Genomic DNA, 7,524 nt, shown 5'->3' on the forward strand with positions numbered 1-7,524 from the left:
GGCCCATTATCCCCTTACCTATTGATTAGACAACGCTTCATTGTCAGGTTTTAGGAATTAATCATAAGTGTCACAGAGGTGACATGATGGATAAGAAGGTCACGGAATGACCCCCTTTACCAACACCCAGGTGTCCTCTCCCTATAAATATGGAGACCCTGGGCGTTGCAAGGGGTAGGTGTCTAGTTCGTAAAGAAACACCCTGTAAGGAATACTAGAGATATATCAATAATATTGGCTGGTGGACTAGAGGGATTTTAACCTTCGAACCACCTAAAAGGAAAGGAGTTATAACCTTCCCCCTATACTATTTTCGCCAGTTTGGAATATAAATATTTACATATTACGGTTCATTATCAAGTACTAATCCATCCCGTTTATTAGTATAATTATCTGTTGCCGAAGAACCGCGTCAACAAGTATATACTAGAATGTTTCAGAATTAACTAAGACATTTTTAAGAAGACAGCTTATTTTCATTTATATAAAACAAACTTATATTAAAATATTTAGTAGTAGATGAATCTAGAGGTGTTTCTCCGGGACAAGCTTGAGAGCAGTTCTCTTGGAGATGGTAAGAGAATGACCAGCAAACTCATCCATGTTGATATCTTGCTCTTTCATTCCACCAGGCAATTTCCAGTCAAAGTTGTATAAGAGATTGGCAAGGCCAAGCTCAACTATTGTTGTTCCCATGTACATGGCAGGACATACCCTTCGCCCGAATCAAAATGGCAACAGCTCGAAATGTTGACTTTTAAAATCAATGGAGCTATCCAGAAACCTCTCTGGGATGAACTCTTCAGGATCTTTCCAGCTCTTGGGGTCTCGTCCAATCGCCCAAGCATTCACTTGAATAATTGTTTTTGCTTTAATATCATAGCCATCGACTGTGAAGTGTGACATGCTCTCTCTTGCAAGAAGTAGAGGAGCTGGAGGGTGCAATCTAAAAGTTTCTTTGACTATCATTTTGAGGTATTGAAGCTGATCAGTGTCACTTTCTGTGACTTTTCCTTTGTTTCCAATGCAAGCTCTAACTTCATCTTGAGCCTTCTTCATCAGTTTAGGTCTCTTGGCTAGCTCTGCCATTGCCCACACCATGGTGATTCCACCAGTATCTACCCCAGCAAGAAACATATTCTGCAACAAGAGATATATTAGTAGTCAAGCCATGATTGGTGAAACTCACGCTTAACGAATAACTCGTTAGAATACGATTAAAATTGCCCAGAGTATATATATACACGAATCCAAACAAAAGCTTTTTTTAATATAGAAAATCTAAAGGTATTTTGAATTTGATCTATATATACACAATAAATCCCAATATCACCCCTGCCAAAAAAATCAAGAATAACAATAAATATAATTAGAACGGAAGCGAACCTTGATTATTCATAGATGATAAATATGAGTAAATATAAAAGAGCGGAAGCAAACCAAACCATTATGCATAATGAATAGCTAGATGGCTGTGATCTATGAGATGAAGATCCTTCTATTCATTATGTGGATGAAGATTAATTAGATAAATTAAAACGATATGTATAGAGGACAACTACTACCTATAATTAGTGATGTCTAATTTTATTAATAATCATTTAATTATAGATAGGCTCACATAAATTATTTTCGAATATACTGTCTAGTTAATTACTTTTTGTTACAGGGCATTACTTTTAGAAAAGGGCTAGTTTGGACTAGCTATGGTTATGTGTGAATAACAAAGTAAAAACAGGCCAAGAGAACTCTTTTAATTTTTTCCGTATCTTCTACAATCTCTTAATTTGTTTTAAGGAAGTAAGGCTAAAGAAGAAAAAAACAAAGACAGAAGAACTTACCAAGAGGACCCCTTGACATTGTTTATGGTTAGAGTGTTAATAATATAAGTTTTATTAATATGTAAGGGTATTTTAGTCTTTTAGTCTCTCATTATTTTGGCTATATATTTTTCTGCTCTTGTACTCTTATTTTCATCTCTTTTGATATAATGAAAACCTAGCCTCCCTTTTGATTCTCTCTCAATTCTTCTTTTGTCTATTTTGCAAAATTATCAGAGCAATATTCTTGAGTATCCTCGATTTGGTTACGCTAGGATTACAATCTCGGTGATCGAACTCAGTCTATTTTGCAAAAGATGATTCGCTTCAGTCCATTAATGTGCAATTGAATGGGTAGAATTATTCGTATTGGCATTATGTTATGAAAAAATTTCTGAAAGGGAAACGTATGTGGGGTTATGTTTCTGGAACTTCCACGAAACCGAAGGACTATAAGGATGAGAGCTTTGCAGAACAGTTGGATCTTTGGGATGCCAACAATTCGAAAATCATCACTGGGATCAACAACTCGGTTCAACAATCAATCGGTATCCAATTGGCAAAATATGAGATGGCGAAGGAAGTTTGGGAGCACTTGGAAAGGTTGTATACACAGTCTAATTTCGCAAAACAGTATCAGTTGGAGATTGACATTCGGGCCCTTCAACAGAATAGCATGACCGTTCAGGAATTTTATTCTGCTATGTCTAATCTGTGGGATCAGCTTGCTTTGACTGAATCAGCGGAGTTACGGGCATTTGCGCCTTACATTTCTCGGAGAGACGCACAACGTCTGGTTCAATATTTGATGGCTCTTCGAGATGAGTTTGAAGGTCTTCGTGGAACAATCCTGCATCGCAGTCCTCTTTTGTCAGTTGATTCGGTGGTTAATGAGTTGTTAGCAGAAGAGATTTGCTTGAAGTCTCGTGTTGATAAAGGGGGGGGGGGGGGCGGAAAAGGGGATTCTTCCTTCTCCGAATCCTTCTGTCTTTGCAGTTCCTCATCGGCCAGCCTCCAACAATCAACACAAGACTCAAGCAAAGGTTGGCTACGACGAATGCAGTTTTTGCAAGCAAAAGGGACACTGGAAGGCTCAATGTCCCAAACTATTGAACAGGGCGCAATCATAGAATCAGTCTCCTCACTGGAAATCTGGCAACCAACCTCATCGACCTCTTCATTCTATGTCTTCGAACATGGCAACTATTGTTCCCCCTGTAGATTCTGGAAGCACTCCTAATACCTCGATTGATACACTCACAGAGCAGTTTCAGAAGTTCATTGCCTCACAGCTACACGCCATGTCAGCCTCCTCACACATAGGTTTTCCTTCTAGTAGTACACCAGGTATATCTTCCTCTATATGGGTCCTTGATCCTGGAGCATCACATCATATGTCACCTAATTCCAATTTCTTCATGTCCATTAAATCAGCACCCTCTGTATCTGTCATGTCTGCTGATGGCACTCCCATGCCATTAGCAGGGATTGGCTCGATTTGCACTCCAAAAATGTCATTCTCTGATGTATATCATATTCCAAATCTTACTTTGAATCTTGTCTCTGTTGGTCAATTATGTGACTCTGGTTTCTCAGTTGTTTTCTCTAATTCTTGTTGTTATGTGGAGGATCCTCATTCCAAGAAGCTGATTGGGACAGGCTGTAGGCAGGGGGACTTTACATTTTAGATGAGTTAAGAGTTCCTAATGTTGCAGTTTCTAGTGTTGATTTGTCTTCATTTCGTTTAAGTTCATCTTCGTCTAGTTTTTATTTATGGCATTCTTGTCTTGGACATGTATCTGGTTCACGTTTAAAGTACTTAGCTTCCAGAGGAGCATTAGGATAGTTACAAACCCATGATATTTCAGATTGTTGTGGTTGCAAATTGGCAAAATTTTCTGCTTTACCTTTTTATAAGAGTGTTTCTGTTTCTCTTGCACCATTTGATTTGATTCACTCTGATGTGTGGGGGCCATCACCCGTTCTAACAAAAGGTGGATCACGTTACTATGTCTCTTTTATTGATGATTATACTCGTTTTTGTTGGGTCTATCTTATGAAACATCATTCTGATTTCCTCGTGATTATTCATATGTTTTGTGCTTTTGTTAAAACTCAACATAATGCTGTTATCAAATGTTTTCGATGTGATCTGGGTGGTGAATATACCTCCAATCGTTTCTCTGAATTGCTTGCTTTATATGGTACCTTACATCAAACCTCTTGTACCGATACACCAGAGCAAAATGGGGTTGCCGAAAGAAAACACAAACACATTGCTGAAACTGCTCGTTCTCTCTTATTGTCTGCTTATGTTCCTAGTGAGTTCTGGGGGGAAGCCATTCTGACTGCAGTTCATTCAATCAATAGAATTCCGTCATCTGTCACTTCAGGTCTGTCTCCCTTTGAAAAACTTTATGGTCACGCTCCTGATTATTCTTCATTGAGAGTCTTTGGTTCCACATGTTTTGTTCTCCATCCTCATGTTGAACGTAGTAAGCTTACTTCTCGTTCCGCTCTCTGTGTATTTCTTGGTTATGGTGAAGGTCAAAAAGGATATCGATGTTATGATCCTGTTAGTCAAAAACTCTATGTTTCTCACCATGTTGTGTTTCTTGAGCATATACATTTCTACTCTATTCCATTGGACACCCCCAATCTACACAAATCTGATCTCACTCATATTGATCCATTTGATTCTTGTACTGTTGATACTCTTAACTCTGCAGATGTCGGTTCTCAGCCTGTCGAAGTCCCTTCTGTCCCTACTACTGCCCAAGATGCTTCTGAGATTGTGGATCCTGCTCCTACTCCTCGATGCCCTCAAAGAATTCATAAGTCCACATAGTTACCTGATTTTGTCTACTCCACTTATTCTGATTCTTTCTCTTCTTTTTTGACTTCTATTCACCAACTCTTTGAGCCCTCTTCCTATAAAGAGGCTATTCTTGACCCTCTTTGGCAGCAGGCAATGGCTGAAGAACTCTTTGGGTTGTACAAGACAGGTACTTGGGATATTGTTCCTCTTTCTGTGGGGAAGCGTGCTATTGGTTCCCGTTGGGTTTACAAGATCAAGACTAAGTCTGATGGGTCAGTAGAGCGGTACAAAGCTTGTTTGATGCTAAAGGCTTTGCTCAGGAGTATGGGATGGATTATGAGGAAACTTTTGCTCCAGTTTCCAAACATACCACTATTCGTACTCTCATTGTTGTTGCGTCTGCTCGACAGTGGTCCATTTCTCAAATGGACGTTAAAAATGCCTTCTTGAATGGGACTCTTCAAGAAGAAGTTTACATGGTTCCTCCACCAGGTGTTCCTCATAATTCAGGAGAAGTTTGCAGATTGAAGAAGGCTCTTTATGGGCTTAAACAAGCTCCCCGAGCCTGGTTTGAAAAATTCTCCATTGTGATTACTTCTCTCGGCTTCCACCCCAGTGCACATGATTCAGCTCTCTTTATTAGGTGTACTTCTTCTGGCCGCACTTTACTCTCTTAATATGTTGATGATATGCTTATCACCGGTGATGATGCGAATAGGATAACGGAGTTGAAAATGCACTTGACTCGTGAATTTGAGATGAAAGATTTGGGTTCCCTACGGTACTTTTTAGGGATAGAAGTAGCTTACTCTCCTCGTGGCTATCTTCTTTCTCAATCTAAGTACATTGCTGATATTCTCGATCAGGCTCGTCTCTCTGATGCTCGCACTGTTGATACCCCTCTTGAGCTTAATGCCAGGTATTCTTCATCTGATGGTGTTGCCTTGTCAGATCCCTCTCTATATCGCACTCTGGTTGGTAGCTTAGTGTACCTTACTATCACGAGGCCAGGCATCGCTTATGCAGTTCACATTGTCAGTCAGTTTGTTGCATCTCCCACTACTGTTCATTGGGCAGCTGTGCTTCGTATTCTTCGATATCTTCAGGGAACTCAATTTCAGAGTCTGCTTTTTCCATCTACGTCTACTTTAGAGTTACGTGCCTACTCAGATGCAGATTGGGGTGGTGATTGTACTGATCGCAAATCTACCACTGGTTTTTGTATATTTTTTGGAGATTCTCTTATTTCTTAAAAGAGTAAAAAACAGACTGTTGTCTCTCGATCGTCTACAGAAGCAGAATATCGTGCCATGGCCTCCACTACTGCTGAAATTGTTTGGTTGCATTGGTTGCTTGCTGATATGGGTGTTATTCTCTCAGATCCCACTCCGATGCATTGTGACAATGTTAGTGCTATTCAGATTACTCGTAACTCCGTTTTTCATGAGCCCACGAAACACATTGAGATAGATTGTCATCTTACTCATCACCACTATCAGAATGGGACCATCACTTTACCATTTGTCACTTCCGCTATGCAGATTGCCGACTTGTTTACGAAGGCTCATACTTTTTCTCGTTTTTGTTTCTTAGTTAGCAAACTCTCGGTGCTTCCCGCAAATGCATCATGAGTTTGAGGGGGGATGTTGATAATATAAGTTTTATTAATATGTAAGGGTATTTTAGTCTTTTAGCCTCTCAGAAGAACTTACCAAGAGGACCCCCTTGACATTGTTTATTATTCAAGAAGCAGATCGAAAGCCAGCTTGCTCTTTCACTATTTTGAGAAGCACATCAACAATGTCTTCATGCTCTTGTGTTTCTCTCCCGAGACTGAGATGATCATCAATCACCCTTTGAAAGAAATCATCCATCTGGTGAAAAATTCTTTCACACCTTTGTTCTAAACCAGAAAGCTTGTCAACAATCCATCCCACATATGGAAAGTACTCAGCTACACAGAAAGTTCCCAGGATGGCTTCGGCTTCTTGAACAATGTCATGAAATTTCTCATCAGAAAAATTAGCTTTTTTGAAAGTTGTCCCAAAAGCAATCCTGAAAATTATGCTAGCAGTAAGAGTAAACAGCTTCTTAGTAAGATCAACAGGAGCACCGGGAGAAGATGAGGAGTGATGAGATATGGAGTTGATGAGCTTAGTAACTTCTTCTTCCCTAATCGATTGGTATGAACTTACCCTCTTCACACTGAAGAGCTCAAGAACACAAATTTCCTGATTTCTCTCCAATATTCTCCATATGGACAAAATGCTGAGTCTTGGAAATTGTATGTCATTTTCCGAGGACTGTGTAATTGAGGTCTGATGCAACTGCTGAGATCATGAATCTTCATGACTTGTTTTGCAGCCTCAACAGATGATATAACAACAGTTGGCATGTTTCCGAGGTGAAGAAGCATAACTGGGCCATATTTTTTGGGGAGTTGGCATAAAGATTGGTGAGGCAATGAACCAAGTTGATGTAAATTGCCTATGAAAGGAAGCTTTGGAGGGCTTGGAGGAAGGTTTTTTTTCTGTACATTTTTCTTTATGAAGATAATCATTAATGGAAGGAGGAGGAGAAGTGAAACAAGCAAAGCTGGTTGAGCATCAATTGCCATTTTTATTTTTATTTTGCCGTTGATTTTATCACCAAGTATTCCAAGACTACTCTTTTCTTTAGCAACTATAAATAAGGAAATGGTTATTGTCTTCTTCTGAGATTATTTAGAAGAAAAAATGAAAAGAAAAGAAGTTTTCAACTACTACTTTCAATAGAATTCATTAGGGGCATTCGGTGTACGGTCAGTGTGATTTTTTGCCAGTTTATTGTACTGTATCGCATATGCGTTTGAGCAATTTTCCAAATCACAATTTGCACTGCATAGCC

General features: G+C 39.4%; 1 pseudogene; it reads right to left on the reverse strand.

Moving 5' to 3' along the window:
* Positions 1 to 454: 454 nt before the first annotated feature.
* On the reverse strand, positions 455 to 7,310 carry LOC133822218 (cytochrome P450 71B34-like; annotated as a pseudogene).
* Positions 7,311 to 7,524: the final 214 nt, after the last annotated feature.

This window comes from Humulus lupulus, chromosome 3 (assembly GCF_963169125.1).
Source record: "Humulus lupulus chromosome 3, drHumLupu1.1, whole genome shotgun sequence".
Lineage (NCBI taxonomy): Eukaryota > Viridiplantae > Streptophyta > Magnoliopsida > Rosales > Cannabaceae > Humulus > Humulus lupulus.